The sequence below is a fragment of the Hyaena hyaena genome, unplaced genomic scaffold (genome assembly GCF_003009895.1).
Source record: "Hyaena hyaena isolate Hyena2069 unplaced genomic scaffold, ASM300989v1 scaffold_45, whole genome shotgun sequence".
Taxonomy (NCBI): domain Eukaryota; kingdom Metazoa; phylum Chordata; class Mammalia; order Carnivora; family Hyaenidae; genus Hyaena; species Hyaena hyaena.
The window spans coordinates 4,929,202-4,946,953 of NW_024080677.1; positions in this window are offsets into that span (position 1 = coordinate 4,929,202).

Consider the following 17,752-nt stretch of genomic DNA (forward strand, 5'->3'; position numbering starts at 1 on the left):
CCCCGCATTGGGCTCTGTGCTGACAGCTCAGAGCCTGGAGCCTGTTTCAGATTCTGTGTCTCCCTCTCTCTCTCTCTGCCCCTCCCCAGCTCATGCTCTGTCTCCTCTGTCTCAAAAATAAATAAACACTAAAAAATTCAAAATATAGGTGGAATCAATGTGTTTAAATACATGGAGGAGAATTTTGCAGCCCTTCTGGAGAGTCTGTGGCGAGAATTAGTGGTGACACCTGAAATTGTGCAAATGGGAAAAAAGCCAGTTCTTAAGTCCGGGGAAAACAAAAAATCATATATGAAAGGAAATGTAATACTTTCCTGGAGCAGCCTGACCAATGTTTACTTAATAAAAATAATATATTCATGGAATATTTACTTAACAAAACGTGTGATATGATTACATGGGGAGGATGTAGATGGGAAAGTAGATAATGTGAAGGTATATATGCTAAAACCCTCATCACCCAGAGCAGGAAGGCAGGAGATTATGTCTAGAATGGAAAAATCAACACGATAGTATAAGCCTTTTGCTATGACAAATGGAGGTAAATAAAAAAATCTATTTGCCAAAGAGTTGGATGTTGGGGTAGGAGGCATGGGAAGGGAAAAACTCTTTTTTTTTTTTTTTTTTTTTTTTACAAATAGTTTATTGTCAAGTTGGTTTCCATGTAACACCCAGTGCCCATCCCCACAAGTGCCCTCCCCCATGCCCATCTCCCCCCCATCCCCTCCCCCCAACCCCATCTGCCTTCAGTTTGTTCTCAGCATTCAGGAGTCTCTCATGGTTTGCCTCCCTCCCTCTCCCCCACTATTTTTCCCCTTCTTCTCACCCAAGGACCTCAGTTAAGTTCCTCCTAATCCTCCAATAAATGCAAACATATGGTATATGTCCTTCTCTGCCTGACATATTTAGCTCAGCATAAAACCATCAAGAACCATCCATGTTGCTACACATGGCCAGATTTCATTCTTTCTCATTGCCATGTAGGATTCCATCGTATAGATAAACCACATCTTCTTGCTCCATTCGTCTGTTGATGGACACTTAGGTTCTTTCCATGTTTTGGCTCTTGTTGAGAGTGCTGCTATGAACATTGGGGTCCATGGGGAAGGGAAAAACTCTTGCTCTCTCTGCCCTTCTAGTACTATGTGGCTTTTTATAACGGCCCCTCCCTGTGGACTTTGGGGTCTGCGGGCCTCATATCTCCATGAGGCCAGGGAAGTCCTATGGACATGGGGCTTAGAGGAGTTTCCCATGTCTCTGTTGCTTTGGCACACCCACACGGCCTGCCTTGCACACCCATATGGTGCACACCCACATGGCGCGCCTTCATCCCTGCAGAGAATAGGAAATACACAAGACAGGAGTGCCTCAGGGGGGAAATACACCCCTCTTAATGATCAAAGTGTGTTTCTTTACTTAAAGTCATTTTCTGGGGTGTCTGAGTGGCTCAGTCAGTTAAGCCTCTGACACTGGCTCAGGCCATGATCTCACAGTTGGTGGGTTTGAACCCTGTATGGGGCCCTGTGCTGACAGCTCAGAGCCTGGAGCCTGCTTCGGATTCTGTGTCTCCCTTTCTCTCTCTCTGCCTCTCCCTTGCTTGCGTGCGCTCTGTGTGTGTGTGTCTCTCTCTCTCAAAAATAAATAAACATTAAAAAACTTAAAAAAAAAAAAAAGTCATTCTCTCCCCCTCCCACTCCTATAACCAAGCTGAAGTTACAGGGCGCCCCACAGGGCATCCATCTACACATCTCAGTTCAGCTCTTCATCCGCGGTGACTAAAAAAGCAAAAAGGATTTTTAAAAATAAGTTTCGTCGTCAGTCTTGCTTGATCCTGAGCAGCACCGGTCCAGCAGAGGTGGTGAAATCCTCTCACAGGCCAGCTTGCTTTGTCCCGGGGGCAGGTGTACAGAAAGCAGTGAGCTCTTCGAGGCTCGAGTGCAGGGCGATGGACCACCACCAGGCCCTGACGCTGGGAGTGGCAGGTGTGGCCCCGGGCGAGGGGGTGCGAGCGTGCATATGCACACGTACGTGGAGGTGCGCACGGCTGTGGGGGGCCGGAGGGCGTGGTGGGTGCAGGTGCAATAGACAAGGAAAAAGGGTGTCTTCAAGGTCAAACCCCGCTTTCGGGGCAGAGTCTACGTTTTTCACAAAGAGTGATATGTTCTGTCTTAACTATTCAGCCTCTTGGTATGAAAATCCCAGCAAGATTCCACCACATTTATTTTTAAAATACTTGCAATTTGAAGATGGACTTCAGAAAGACTTTCTGTTTGCAGTGGGGGCGATTGCAGATCATTTCTATTTCGAAGTGAACCCCTTGCCCTTTCTGCAGGGGAGAGGAGAGGCTTCTCGTGAAAAGAGCTGTCACGACGGGGGGCGCTCATTCTTTATTAGCAACAGGATAATAAGTCATATTTCATGAGAACAGTATAGATGGTCTAAGAAGGAAGACGTTCCTGCCCGGTGTGCATTTGCCGCGATGCGGTGGCGGCCATGTGACAGCGTGGTTCCTCATTTTAAGGACGGCATTCAGAAAGAAAGCGTGTGTTCTGAGCTCAGAGCTTCACCACCCAGGGACTCCGTCCTTTCCAAAGGGGGCTCGACTGAGCACCGGGGTACCGGAGGTGATTTTAGGTGGAACATGGCAAGCACGTTTCTTTTTTAAAGTTACAGATTTATTTTAATGTGTATCAGAAAGGTTAAAACCAGCGTATCGGGTTCACAGTGACATGGAGACAGAACATTCCTCTAAGACAAATCATTTCAATTTTTAAAATCTGTTTTAGGAGACAATCATCCAGTTCATCAATAACCCAGGGGTGTATCACCCAGGGTTAGGTAAGAAAAAGAATCTCCCTGGTGGTCTCCTTTGGCAAGACTTGATGAGGGGCCAATCACAGATCTCTGGGCGTGGTAAACGGAGCCCTAAAAACCGCTGAAGCCACCCCCCAGAAAGTCCCAGCAGCAGCTGTTGGCACTGAGGCCCAAAAGGTTAAAGAAGGGAACCGGGCCTCACTGAGAGCCGAGATGCCAAATGGGACCCACTGTTGACAGAGATAGGACCCCAAAGTGAAAAGCAGGGAGCAGGACCGGGCCCCTTCCCTTTGGAGCCCTCTGCTTTTGCTAGGGCCTTCCATGGACCAAGGGGCAGAGAACCTGGGGGCAGGCCACGGGGCCAGGCTCTGGGGGTTACAGGTCTGGGTGCAGACCGGGCCTGGGATGGGGCAGGGCTGGAGGAGAGAATACCTAGCCTAGTTTGGATGCAGCATGGCGGGAATTGTGAAGGTAGTTACACAAGGCCTGCATTGTGGTCTTCACAGCGAGGCTGGTGACATTGTCGTCACTTTCTGGGTGAGAAAGCCATGCCTTAGCTAGGTTAACAATTCCTATGCTTACACTCCTGGTGAGTAGCTCTTCACCTCTGCTGAGGAAATCACTGGGTCTCAATCCAGATCTGATGGTTGTAGAGCCTGAGCTCTTAGCTGTCATACTGTACACACAGAAACACACACACATACACACACACAACATATATATATATATATATATATTTAATGTTTATTCTTGAGAGAGAGAGAGAGACAAAGTGTGAGTGGGGGAGGGGCAGAGAGAGAGGGAGACAGAATCTGAAGCAGGCTCTGTGTTAGCACAGAGGCTGACTTGGGGCTCGAACTCATGAACTGTGAGATCATGACCTGAGCAAAAGTCTGATGCTTAACCAACTGAGCCACCCAGGCGCCCCTCACACACCCCTCTTATATGACAACCAGCAAACTGGTATTGGGACTGTCTTCACAATGGCTATACACAATAAATCATATTTTTAAAAGTAGCTGAGGGGTCCCTGGGGGGCTCAGTTGGTTAAGCGTCCAGCTTCAGACCAGGCCATGATCTCGCGGTTCCTGAGTTCGAGCCCCTCATCGGGCTCTGGGCTGACAGCTCAGAGCCTAGAGCCTGCTTCATATTTTGTGCCTCCCTCTCTCTCTGCCCCTCCTCTACTTGTACTCTGTCTCTCTCTCTCAAAAATAAACATTAAAAGAAAATTTAAAAAGGTGGTCGAAGTGCTGATGTTTCATTCCTTTTCAAGACCTCTGTGGTCAGGAGCATACGGCTGGCTTCTCGTGTAGACAAGGTTCAACCACTGCACCACATCTTGGTAATTTACCCCAGGCCTTGTTATTCCAGCCACAGACATAAACCCTATTTGTCCAAGTGCCGGAGTCTGGTTGGCTCTCCTTAGGGCTCACACTCAAGGACAGGGCTCCTGGCCAAATTAAAGTGGGGCCTGGGAGAGTACAAATGCACTTAAAAAATAATAATAATTGCATGTACTTTCTTTAATGAGCTCTCATTCCCACTTGGCAGCAGGAAGACTAAATTCAGTCTACTCCAGCAAAGGCCAGCCTAATCCAATAAAAATGTTAGTCTAACCCAAGAATTCAATCACAGTCCAGTTCAAAGTTCTCATTGGGAAAGGGGCTTCCCATCCCCCACCCAATGGGAACAATCTCAGGGACCTCCAGCCAGCCCACAGCCTAGGGCCCAGGGGCTACCCGGACTCCGGCGGTGGCAAGCCTGCGTGGCTTTCAGGGCTGCTCTTGCCCCTTTGGCTCCGTCATGTCCGGCGGCCATCGCTGTGCACATTTGATGGCTCTGGGCGGTCTAGCAGGTGGGCGCTTTCTGCTGAGCACCTGCAAAACCACAGTGGCTGCTACAACCCCCTTTACCCAAGTAGGCTGCCCGCCTCCCAGCCTCTGCCAGCGAATCACTCTGTTCCGCGGGGCGGTCTTTGGAGGCAAGGAGAGTAGCCCACCATAGTTTTGAAATTGATCTTTTAAATTGTTGTGAGAATGAGGGGGAAAGAATCCCTATTTGGTTTCAGAAGGCCTGGGCTCCCTTGAATTGATGGCATGAGGCAGGCTTATGGGCTAGTGCTTCCTCCGAAGGTGCAATCCCAGGACAGCAAGCTGGAGCGGGGAGGAAGTGACCCAGGCAAAAATGCGGAGAACGCTCAAGGTTCTGCTTTGCTGAGCAGGCCCTACTTCAAGAAGCTGGTCATTTTGCCATGTGGGATGTCTCTGAACAGATATTTCAGAAGCCCCAGGCCTTGAAAGGGTCCATTGTGGTGGGCTGGAGAGGGAATTTGTCTTCTGGCTCTCTCATCTCTTGCCCTTCACTGGTCAAGTTCTCCACCCAGGGAGGTGAGTTCCCTGTGTTTCTGGGTTGTGTCGCCAGAATCCTTCAGGAGCCACTGGGGAAGCCAGATCCCAGGACATACCCAGCAGCGTGAGAGGTCATCTGAGTCTTGAAGTCATGGGAGCAGCCAGAGACCTGCACGGGGCCTCAGGTGGGTAGAACTTAGCTGCTTCCTGGAGACCATCACAGCAGAGGCCAGGCATGGTGGTGGCCACTCGAGAGAATGAAGCGGCACGTGAGGTTTCTGATACAGAGGGGGCGATTTTTCTTCTTTACATAGATAGTCTAGAAGATACTGGGCTGGAATCAGGCTAAAATGACCTCTAAAATGTCTCTGTATACATATGTTTGCACATATAGGTGGATTAGGATGAAGCTAATGGAGGACCATGAGGGAGGAGAAGGGGAAAAACAGTTGGGGAGAGGGAGGGAGGCAAACCTTGGGAGACTTTTGAATGCCGAGAACAAACTGAGGGCTGATGGGGGTGGGGGAGAGGGGAAAGAGTGTGATGGGCATGGGGGAGGGCACTTGTTAGGATGAGCACTGGGTGTTAGATGGAAACCAACCTGACAATAAACTATTTAAAGATAAAATAAAATAGGGGCGCCTGGGTGGCTTAGTCGGTTAAGCGTCCGACTTTCTCTTAGGTCATGATCTCGCGGTTCGTGGGTTCGAGCCCCGCATCGGGCTCTGTGCTGACTGCCAGCTCGGAGCCTGGAGCCTGTTTCAGAGTCTGTGACTCCCTCTCTCTCTGACCCTCCCCTGCTCACGCTGTCTCTCTCTCTCTCCTAAAAATAAATAAAACATTAAAAAAAAGATAATAAAATAAAATAAAATAAAATAAAATGTCTCAGTATAAAAGATACATGAAGGGTAACTTGGGAAAGAACCTTCCCTTTAGCATGCCCAGGATCATATCTGTTCCAGTCCAGGCTCTGAAGACACCTATGCCCAACAACTGTGGTTGGGCCCTCCATGGCATAGAGATCGGGGCCTGTTTTCTTGAGTGTGATTCAGAGCTGTGGGGTGCCCAGTGGCTCGCACCAGGGCTTCCTGATACACAGGTGAAACGACAGGTATGTCTAACTCACAGAGCTGGGCAGAGTAAAGGAGGTAAATCCAGGGTTTCCCTCAGCTGGGGCATTTGCATACTACCTTTACACTTTGGCCCTTAACCTGTGTGCCATCTGTTTTTATTAGTTAGCTGATATCATTCTTTAATTTTTTTAATGTTTGTCTGAGAGAGAGGAGAGAGAAAGAGAGAAGAGAGAGAGGGCATGCGCAAGCAGGGGAGAGGCAGAGAGACAGAATCCCAAGCACGCTCTGCGATGTCAGCACAGAGCCCGACACGGGGCTCGAACTCTCAAACTGTGAGATCACCATCTGAGCCGAAATCAAGAGTCAGACGCTTAACCGCCTGAGCCACCCAGGTGCCCCATTTGATATATCTTTAAATTGACTCGATTTTAACTGTAGCCTTACTCCAAGCAACGTTATTTGTGAATTCTCTAGGATGATCTACATGTTCATAATACATATTAGAATGAGCACGTTAGTCTTAAGCTGAGAAAACGACCGTCGTGGACTATCTGACACCACCCCGTCTATGGAAAGTTGGACAGTGCCGCACCTTGATGGGCGTTGGACTAATCTGCGTATTCAGGCAGAAGGTGGTGTTCAGTACATGTTCTCCGTGCGGACTCCTTCAGGCCTGGCCAGGGTGGGCCATGTGCTTCCTGAGTGCGCCCTGCTCATTTGGCCGCCAGCTCTTCTGTCTTGTTTGCTGCCCGGGGGGCAGTGCCTGTCTCCCACTGCCTCCGAGGCTGCTCCCCGACACTGTTCTCCCATCCCCATGCCAGCACCCTTCTGAAAATCCCTGTCCTTGGTCCCTATCTCTCCTCCCCTCCCAGTGGCCACCAAACTTCCACCAAACTTCTGATCGCTCCCTCTCTTTCTCTAAAACCTTTGGTACCTGCTGCTTGTTTCTCTTCCACTCCAAGCCCCTCCATTGACCTCGTGACTTCAGCTTTCATGTTCATCTTTGACCTCTTCCAACAACTCCAATCACTACTTCGCCGCCTCCTCCACTTGGCAAACCACGATGGCTGCATCCTGACACTGCCTTCTAGAATCACGCAACCTCAGAAAACTTTTAATCCCGTGGGGCTCCTGGGTGGCTCAGTCGCTTAAGTGGCCGACTCTTGATCTTGGCTCAGGTCATGATCTCACGGTTCATGAGTTCAAGCTCCACATTAGGCTCTGTGCTGACAGCTCAGAGCCTGCTTGGGATTCTCTTTCTCTTTCTCTCTCTGCCCTTTCCTGCTATCTTTCAAAATAAACATTAAGAAAAGAAATCTTGTAATCTGAGACTTCATGCTTCACCTTTCCAAACTTTGGTGCCCTTATTCCCTGTGTTCTGCTTCTTCAACATCATTAGGACTCTAATTCTCGGACCCCCCCCACTTTTTACCCCAGTTCCTCATCCCCCTTCCCTGCCTGATCTAGACCCCGTGAGGTATTACTTAGTACCTTGAAAGGTCCTGGCCACTTTCTGTTTCCACCACACACATCTTGCAAACCCCAACCTTGGAGCAATCAGCCTACCGACAGGCCGATCCCGTATGTGGGGCTGGGGTAAGGCGGGTGTGTGGGCTGAGCTCTGTTGAAGCAAAGCTACCCAGCCTTTTCTCAGTTCTTTGTTTTGTTTTTATTTCCCTATTTTTGGTACTGTTGGGTAAGGCGGCTGGAGAGGGGGAAAAGGATTTATAAGTGTTCTGAAAACTATGAAGTGCCTTTTAAAAAAGCCAAGTATTGCATATGTATCATAAAAGACCCGACATGCCCCACTGAGGGATTCACACTCCATCAGTTGTGAGAGTAGTTCCTTTGAACTCATTGGGGATGTGCACATTGGGGACGTGCACTTCTCTTTGAGATGCCCTTCCCCTTTTCTCACAGCCTCCAAATTGCCCTGGAGTCACTTCTTATAGGAAACCTTGTCTCCGCCCTGGGGCTTGGTGAGGTGGCCCCCTCCCATTATGCTCCTGGAGCACTTCCTGCTGGATTTTGTAATGAGCTGTTTATTTGTCAGGCTCCCCCTTAGCCTGGGATACGGAGTTTTGAGGGGAAGGACTGTGTCTAACTCGTTTTCATGCCTCCACCTCTTAGTCCAGAGCAGGCTCACAAAACTGAAATGAAACAAAGCCAGAGGGGAGCTCCAACCTCTTTTGGAGAAGAACAAAGAAAAGATAGTGCCTAAGAGGGTGATGGGCGGCAAGAGACAATATTTTGTCTGCTTAGTGTTCTGCCTTCTGGGGGAAGCATCCATGCCCCGCTCCAGCCGTGCGGAATGGAAGGTAACAATCACAGGATGTCTTTCCCTTGGCCACTGTTGACTGGCTTCAGCTGAGCCAATCAGAGTGTGTCCTGGGATTTTTTGAACTGGAATTTGAAAAAGGGATGTAGTTCCTCCTTGTTGGGAAGGCTGTGAAACACAGGGCTGGGAGCTACTGGCACCACGTTCAGAAGTCAGTGTGCAGTGAGAGAGAAGGTACCCCGGGAGGGAAGGAGATGAGGGACAGGCGTGAGCCTCTGGTTCCCATCACCCCGGGGAACCCGGGCTGCCAGATTGAAACAGATGTAGTCCTCTCATCAAATTACCCATTGGATCTAAGCTAGATGGAGTTGAGTTTCCGTCATTCACAGTTAAAAGCAGGCTGACCAATTCCTGTGCTTGTCCTTTGCTACTGTTTTCCTTTTCTGAGGGCTGCATGGCTACTGAAAATAAAAGATGGATCTGGAGAGTATTATGCTCAGTCAATCAGAGAAAGACAAATACCATATGATTTCACTCATGTGTGGAATTTAAGAAACAAAACAAATGAGCATGGGGAAAAAAGAGAAAGAGAGAGAGAGGAAAACCAGGAAACAGAGTCTTAAATATAGAGAACAATCTGATCGTTAGCAGAAGGGAGGTGGGTGGGGGGTGGGTGAAATAGGTGATGGGAATTAAGGAGTGCCTTTGTCACAATGAGCACCAGGTGTTGTAAGGAAGCCATGAATCACTAAATTGTACACCTGAAACGAATAAACCCCTGTATGTTACTGGAATTTACATTAAAACTTACGAAGAAAAAAATACAGTCAAAAGAAAGGGATTGTTGCTTGATCTGATCATTTTATGCTCCTCAGTCTTTTCCATTTATTTTATTAAGGAATCTTTTACACAGGGTGACACTAATCTCCTTCTGTAGCACACAATCCTGCAAGTCCTGAGAAAAGTAGGGTCATGTAACTGTGTGACTAGCGCAGTTACAATAAAGACTGGCTTTGTCACCCCCCAGAATTTCCCTGCTCTCCTTTGATGTTTTATCTCCAGTCTACCCCCAGCTTCTGGGAACCATCGATCTGTTTCCTATCCCCAGAGATTTGCTTTTGCAGGAATGTCATATACATGCAGTATGTAGGAATTTGCACAACACAATGTTATTGAGTGTACCAGTAACTCCATCCTTTATACCGCTGTATAGTATACTATTGTACCATGTACCGTGGTTTGTTTATCCATTCCCCACTTGGACATTTGAATTGTTTCCAGAGGTTTCTCTCAACATCTGCCCCGCCCTCCGCTTCAGGTCTTTCCTTTGCAGTTGCCCCTCAGAGAAGATGTCTCTCAAGGCGCTTGGCCCTCTCCCAGCAATAGATGCTGCCACTTGTTACCTGACACTTGCTGTGCTAGTCGGGGCACGTGGGTGGAGTTAGTGGCATTGTTCTGATTCACACTCAGTCTCAGGCCGGCATGGTGTCTGCGCTGCGGGCGTGAGTCCTCCGAACCGCCCCCAGCTGTAGGTGACCTTTCATAGTCTGGGTCCAGGATATACTTGCGCCTCTTCCTCGGGGTGTAGGCTATTTTCTGGTCTCTTTCCAGCTACAGAGGACACTCTGAAGGCAGGAGAGTGGGCTGTCCTTCCCACATCAGCTTAATGCTGTTCCATGGGGGAAGAAGGACTGCTTGGCTTTCCTGCAGCAGCTCGCGACTCTTGCTGTGCTCCGAATCTTCCTACCAGTGTCTGCTGGGTCAGTGGGGGAAAGCCCGAAGGTGGGTCAGAGTCCCTGCGTCTCTGGCTCTCAGGGGCTCCATGTTCTCACACTTGGTCTTTAACGAATCATTACAAATTGGGGGTCCTTTTCTTATTCACTAATGTGGCATCTGGTGACATCTGTTCTAGTAAGCAGGCTCCGAGGAGGTGCCTGTCTCTCTTCAGGTTTGGCATTAGGTGTTTAGCTGGTGGCTTCATCTGTCCTCGGGGATCCAGAGAAGCTATTAACCTGCATCATGTTTAGTTTGTTCTTCTCATAAGGGTGGGAGAGATGTGTCCCCAGCTTTTCTCTATCATACCTGAAAGCCGGAAGTCCATCCTCACTTTTAAACAGAAGATGGAAAATAGAACCCCCATTTAGATGGAGAGGCAGCCACTTCGAGCAAAAGAGGGGACCTTCTATGAGTCAATTCTAGCCCTAAATTATTTTTTAGTTGACCCCCCCCAGGAATTTGGGGAAAAAAACTTGGGTTGGCTTCCAATGTTTTAAAATCTGAAAATCTCTCATAAAAATCTGGCTTTGGGCTTCTCTTGAAAAAAAAAATTGCCTGCTGCGATCATCACCAGGCTGCTACCTTGATGTGGGACGTGGCTCTCCAGTTCCCTGTGATCCCCGCCACGCGTGCAACATTCAGCCCATTTCATGCACCTTCTTATCCTCCCTGCCCCCCCAGCCCCCAGGGGCCAGCGAGAAGGCTGAGCCCAGATGTACTGGTAAAGTTGTAGCAGTGGTCAAACTGTTAAACTACTCCTATGTCAATAGGCAAAGAGCCAGCTCCTCAAGCCCCCAGACAACCCCCCACACCAGCTATGTTAGCATCTTCCCGAGAACCCCTCATTCCAAAGGGATGAAGCTGCAAACACACTATCTGGCATCAAAGTGAGGACGGGCGATCACCATGACCAAATGATGGCTGCCCTATTCCGGTGCGAGGTGCCTGTGAGCAGGGTGACGCTTAAAATCCTGAGGTTCACAAGTACCACACGTGCTCCTGGCTCTGATGTGGGTAGAGTGGTGCTCTTTCCAGGGATCTTATCCGACAACGAGGCTTTGGAAGCCTTGTAGAAATCCATGGGGCAGCAGAAGGTGGCATTGGGTATTGGTTCTAGAAGTGTAAGAAAGAGTCCAAGAACTGATAGGAAGTGAGAAGTTCAAGGGACGTGACAGAGAGATGGAACAGGAAAACCAGGAAGCAGGGCTGATACACGTGTTGGAGATAAACCAGAAGATGGCCATGCCTCAGGGTGGCCCTTTATCAGGGATTTTTGGCCTCTTTCTACTTTAAAAAGACACATAATTACAATAAAGTAATTAACTGTTTTGTAATTAAATACCAAAGTAATTAAATTTGAAATTAAATATGATAACATCAAGTTGTTCAGACAGGATTAATTTATGTCTTCATCTGATAAATCATTTTCATTATTATTAGGATTAAGATTTTGAGAAAGAAAGCTTAAGAGGAATAGTTCCTGCATTCCACAGAGAAAGACTGCCTGGGCTTTTGATGCCTCATGGACGGAGTTCCCTCAAAGGTCTAGTACTGGAAACTGATTTCAAGTCATGCGTTGGAAGGACAGGACAACATATTCTTGAAAGGACTATTTTTTATGAGGTTTGTATCTGGACTATTTTATACTTGAATTTTGAAAAGTAACCAGTTTCTTCCTAAGATCTTGTAAATTTTTGACCAAAAAAAAAAAAAAAAATTGAAGTGAGGCCAAAAAGTAGCCAAAGTAATAGCTACTCATGAAATAACCTACATTGTGCAAAGTAGTATTCTAGAAAATGCCAGAACATGCAAAAAGATAATAAAACACAGTCGCTTATCTGCAAATGGAGGCTTTCCTTCCCTTGCTGTGGAGAAAAAGAATGTATGCATGGAGAAAGTAAAGTGGCAATCATGGATTGAATAATAGCAGAAGGCACTTGTAATGGTTAATTTAATTTAATTTAATTTAATTTTTTTATTTATTTCTAGGAGAGAGAGAGAGAGACAGTGTGAGCAGGGGAGGGTCAGAGAGAGAGGGAGTCAAAGGAGTCACAGACTGAAACAGGCTCCAGGCTCTGAGCTGGCAGTCAGCACAGAGCCCAACGCGGGGCTCGAACCCACGATCCGCGAGATCATGACCTAAGCGAAAGTCGGACGCTCAACCGACTAAGCCACCCAGGCGCTCCTAATTTTATGTGTCAGTTTGGCTGGACCAAGGTGCCCAGATATTTGATGAAACCTTATTCTAGGTGTAGATGAGATAAACATTTAAATCAGTCGACTTTTTGTAAAGCAGACTACCCTTCAGAATGTGGGTGGGCTTCATCCAATCAGTTGAAGGCCTTTCTAGAAAAAGGCTGACTTCCCCAGAAAAAAAGGGGAATTCTGCTCACAGACCGCCTTTAGACTTGAACTACAACTCTCCCCGGGGCCTCCAGCCTGCCAGCCTTGCAAATTTTGGACTTGTCAAGCCTCCACAGTTGTGTGAGCTGATTACTTAAAAAAAAATCTCTTCTCTCTCTCTCTTTCTCTCTCCATGTATACACATCCTGTTTCTTCTGTTTCCCTGCACGGTCCTGACTAATACAGTACCAAAGTCAGAGGTGTCTTAGGGAAGTTCATTGTCTTTGGCAGACTCTAGTATTATAGCAGCAAAGAGCTGCAGGACGGGCGAGCCCAGAGCATCCTAATAAAACTGTATTAAAACAAGCAGACAGCCTTGAGGACATACTTTTCTGACCTGATGTTTTTAAATATTGCATGACAATACTATTTCTCTTGATTTCTGAGTTTTGGGCACCTTATAAATTTTGCACTTAAGGCGAATGCCTCACTTGCCTCACCCTAGCCTCAGCCCAGCTCCTCAGCACCATGACCTGAATGATTCCTGTGGGGACAGGTTATAACCAGCAGAACCAGAATGTGGCATTGGAGTGCTGGGAAGATGGTCCTGTTCTCCTGTACAACCTTGAATGGCTGTCCAAACCCCCGGCCTGACCCTGAATGCTGTCAAGAAGACCTGAATACAGTAATCTTCACTCAGTGGCTTCCTGGGGGACGACCTCCATAAAGAGCATATTGAATCCCTGAGATGCTGCGTCATTGAACAGTTTCCTAAGGCTAGACCTTCATCCAGCCAGCCCCACAAAGGAAGCCTGGGTAGCCTCATGGGTACCAGTACGTGCTGAAGGACCCTGGGGGTGCCCGTGTCTTGGCTTCATGGAAGGAGAGGTGGCAAACAAGCCCACCTTGTCCCCTGCAACTCCTGCCTGGAAGGCCCAGGGAGGACTCAGGCCCCCAGCTGTGTGGCAGCACATGGTGGACCAGCTCAGGGTGGCATGTGGATGGGGTTAGGACGCCACGCTACTGGCCTCGATTCACACGGGTCTCTGCCTCCTTCAAATAAAAAACAGAACTGACTGCTCCTCGGGACCTTGGAAGGCACACTGGTGAGCCAGGTGGCTGTGCGGTGTGGCCGGATACGCGGACTGGGGAAGAAGGGGGCTGCAGAGGCTCACGTGGTGTAGACGGGGCCTTCTGGCCGTCCTCACTGACCACCCCATCCCAGACCCAGTGACGTGGCGGTGACCTGGCAAGTTCCCTGACTGCTCCGGGACTCGGCGTCCTCATCTGGAAAGTGGTAAGAATCGTAATAACCCCACAAGTTTAGCAAGATGAAGGGTGAGATGAACGGAGAGGTTAGCGCAGCAGCCGGTGCAGCGTCCTTGCTCAATAAATTAGCTGCTGTGCCCCTGACATTGGCCTTGGAGTGGACGATGATCAAAGCTGAGCCAATCGACCCCCACCCCTGGGGTTCTGTAAACTAGCAGTTGGAGGAAAGGCCTGTCCCTCCTTGGTGGGGAAGCTGTTTCCTACCTGGGAGGGAGGACAAAGCCAGGGAGAAGCAGTGATGGAAGTGATGGAAGATAGAACGTGAGCTCTGGGGGGTCTTTGAGTCCCCCTGTCCCTGCCCCCTGCAGGCCGCCTGAGCCCCAGGGTCACTCTGCTCTCCCTGTAGTTGTCGGATCCTTCAGACACCTTCCCCTCTGGGCTGCAGCCAGTTCCAGGGGTGCATTAGTCTGCCCGGGGCCGCCATAGCAACGCACCACAGACTAAGCGGCTCAAACGACAGGAACGTACTTCCTCACAGCTCCAGAGGGCACAAGCTTGAGGCCAATGGGGCAGCAGGGCTGGTTTCTTCTGAGGCCTCTCTCCTCTCTCCCTTCCATGTCCTAAGCTCTTATAAGGACACCGGCCATCTTGGATTAGGACCCACTCCAATGACCGTACCTAGCCTGAGTCTCCTTTTCAACAGCCCTGTCTTCAAATAGTCATGTTCTCAGTTACTGGGGGCTCGAACTTCAGAACTGAATTGGCGGGGCAGAGACACCATCCAGTGCATGATGAAGGGTTGGAGTTGAGTTTCCATTACCTGCAACCAAGTGAATCCTTAGCTGTGTGAGTATTCACGGACACTAAATCTGGGAGAAGATTTATCAGTGTTAGTGGACGCTATTTCTCGTGGCGGATTAAGACTGATGTTTAGATCTGCTTATCTGTATTTTCCTTTTGTTCTGCAATGAACATGCATTCTTGTTGTCATAAAGACATTTTAGAATGTCTCAAAGCATCCCAAGGACTTGCAGGTGATGGGGCGAAGCCTATGGGGCTGCCTCTGAAAACAAGAGGGCGCTGGGAATGGGGAGTGTGGGGGCTGATCACTGCGGGCACCCGTGGGAGTGGGGGCGAGGTGGGGGAGAGACCAGAGGGACGTGCCAGAAAGAATTCAGAAATAAGGAAATGAGACGTCAGTCTGCCAGTTCAGCCATAAAGCCAGCAAAATGGATCCATGCAGAGAAATGCCAAGTCACCTTAAAGAGGCAGGAAGGCTCCAGCCCGACCTGATTTGATTGGAGGAACCGAAAGGCTAGAGGAAGACAGGGGTAGGGGGTGGGGAGAGCAGTGAGAATTTGGGGAGAGGGGCCACGGAAGCAGGCAGACGGAGGGTGGTAACCATCAGGGGGCAGGAAGGAACTGCTCTCCCTAAACCCAGGAGCCAGACTTCTTGGGAAAAGTCCATCTTGGCTCTTGGACTATGTTGCAGCTTTGTTTAAAAAAAAAAAAAAAAAAGAAAGAAAGAAAAAGAAAACTGGTTTGTCTGTTCATGGTTTTGAAGCCTGAGGACCAGAAGGGCAGGGTAAAGACAGAGCAGCAGGGACTGGGTCTTGGTCCCGGAGACCTCCGATCCTGGGACAGCGGCCAGGTGTCAGTCTGAGAGAGTGCCCTGGGGAGGCTCTCACAGGAGGGGTTCAGCAGGAAAGCCAGGAGAACCTTGGGGAGACTCAGGGCCAGTGAGAGCTCCCCCGGGTGGGAAGGTCAGGTGGCATGCAAGCCCCGGACCCCCGGATGGCGCTGAAAATTGTTGCCTGTTACGTACTGCGTCATATTCCCCCTTCCGTTCCCTCAAGCTTTGAGTGAAGCTCCACGCCACACAGCAGCATCCTTTGGTGGCACTTGGGGGAATGAAGGCAGAGAGCTGGCTGGGGACACGGGATGACAGCTTGGGGACAGTCCGAGTGACAGATAGGCTTTCCGGAGGACTCACTTAGGAGCAGCTGGAGACAAACCCCCTTTTCTCAAAAAGGAGGGAAAGAAGAGCCTCAGAATAGAGGGGGGCTAGCCCCGAGGAAGGCACAAGCAATAATGATCGTCACTCATTCTTTCTGAGCGACAGTCCCCTTGGATAAGGAAGTGGTCTGAGACACTGGCTCTGAAGCCACCCCACAGGAGTGGGATGACAGTCATTTCAGCCCGGTCTTAGGTGATGAGGCTCAGAGAGGCCAGGAGCTCTGCCCAAGGTTACAGAGCTGGTGCAGGAAGAGTTGGGATTTGATCCTGGGTCCTTCTGACTTCCAGGTACCCAAGGCTTCTTACTGCCCTCCCCCCACCCCTGACACTGCCTCAGCAAGGCCAGGAGAGTTTGTTCCCAGCACTGTCAGAACACGGTGGGATCCTGACCCACGGGCACCCCTCCTCACCTTCACCACTGCAGCAGCCCCGGGACCCAGCCAGTGCCACGTCCGGCTGAGCGCACCCTCGCCCTGCGGTCTGTCTGTGGCAGGCTCTCCTCCCTGGAGGACACGGGCTGATGGTTGGACACGGGGACCCAGAGCGCCCGCTGGTTCTATTTGTCCCTGGAGAGGCGCCATCAGTTACGAGTTTGCGCCTCACGAGCCGGCGCCTGGCACCCCGTCACCTTTGGGTGCTGTAGGAGCTGCTGTGGGGGCTCTGGCCCTTACCCTGTCCGTGTGTCCCCGACACCCTCAACCTGAAGGCAGGTCTCGGGTTGCGAAGCCCACTTTGCCTGCGCGCAGGGTATCCTCTCGGGGCCACCCTTGACCAAGGACAACTCTGTCCCTGATGGGGACACCCGCGCGCCGTCCCCAGCGGGATGGAGCCGCTCCTGCCCTCCAGGCTTAGCGTTGCCGGCTCACTGCGCAGTCTCACTTCCTCCCTCTCCTACTAGTGTTTCCAGGAGACACCCGCTCAAAACGCATTCCCTAACGAATCCCGTCCACCCGAATCCTCCTCTCAGGGTCTGCTTTGGGGAAATCCTACCCAAGACACAAACGCGAACAAACTGAAACGCTGAGCCTCCAGAGCCGTGAGCTGGTGGATGCCTCCACCAGGCAGGACCTGGCCCCTTCCCCGTGCCTCCCGCATCCTCCCCTGGGCCCCCCTCAGAGCAAACACTGTTTTCCACATGGGGGGAAAAAACAAAAAACAAAAAACAACACAAAAAAACCCTCTTGACCTTGGCTAAGGGAGTGTTTATCCACTGTGTTGAGCAGTCCCGAAGACACACAATGCCTGCCGAGCGAGTGCTTCAGACCCACGGTATTTCACCCAAATCTTACAGTAACTTGTGAGTTATCATCACCCCTTTCAACCAGTGAGGATCCTGACTCACCAGGGCTTATTTGATCACAGCCACATATCGGGGAAGAGAGATGGGATTTGAACTCAAGCCATGTGACTACAGATATGCCCTAACCACGGTGCCACAGGGAGCCCGCACACCCACACCTGCGGTCTCCGCACCTGACTGCGGGCATGACTTCTGATCTGGTCATCTGGGCTTTCCTATTACTTATTTTCTCCCTTCCAACAGCGCAGGGCTTGATTGTGTAGGCCCAAGAATAAAAAATGATGTAGGATTATACGTTTTTGGAGGGATTTGTATCTTTCTTTAAGAGTACAGACAAAGCATCTACATATATTTAACTCCTGAAATTGCAGAGCGGCAGGTCCTGGGACCCAGCGTTTCTACTAGCCAGTGAGGCTGTTCCAGACATTGCACCCTGTGTGCACAGGGCTGTGGGTGAACGAGAGCAGGCAGTAGGGAGAGGAAATCGCCCCCCACCCCCAGCCCGTGCCTCCCTCCTCCAACAAGCTGTCAACTC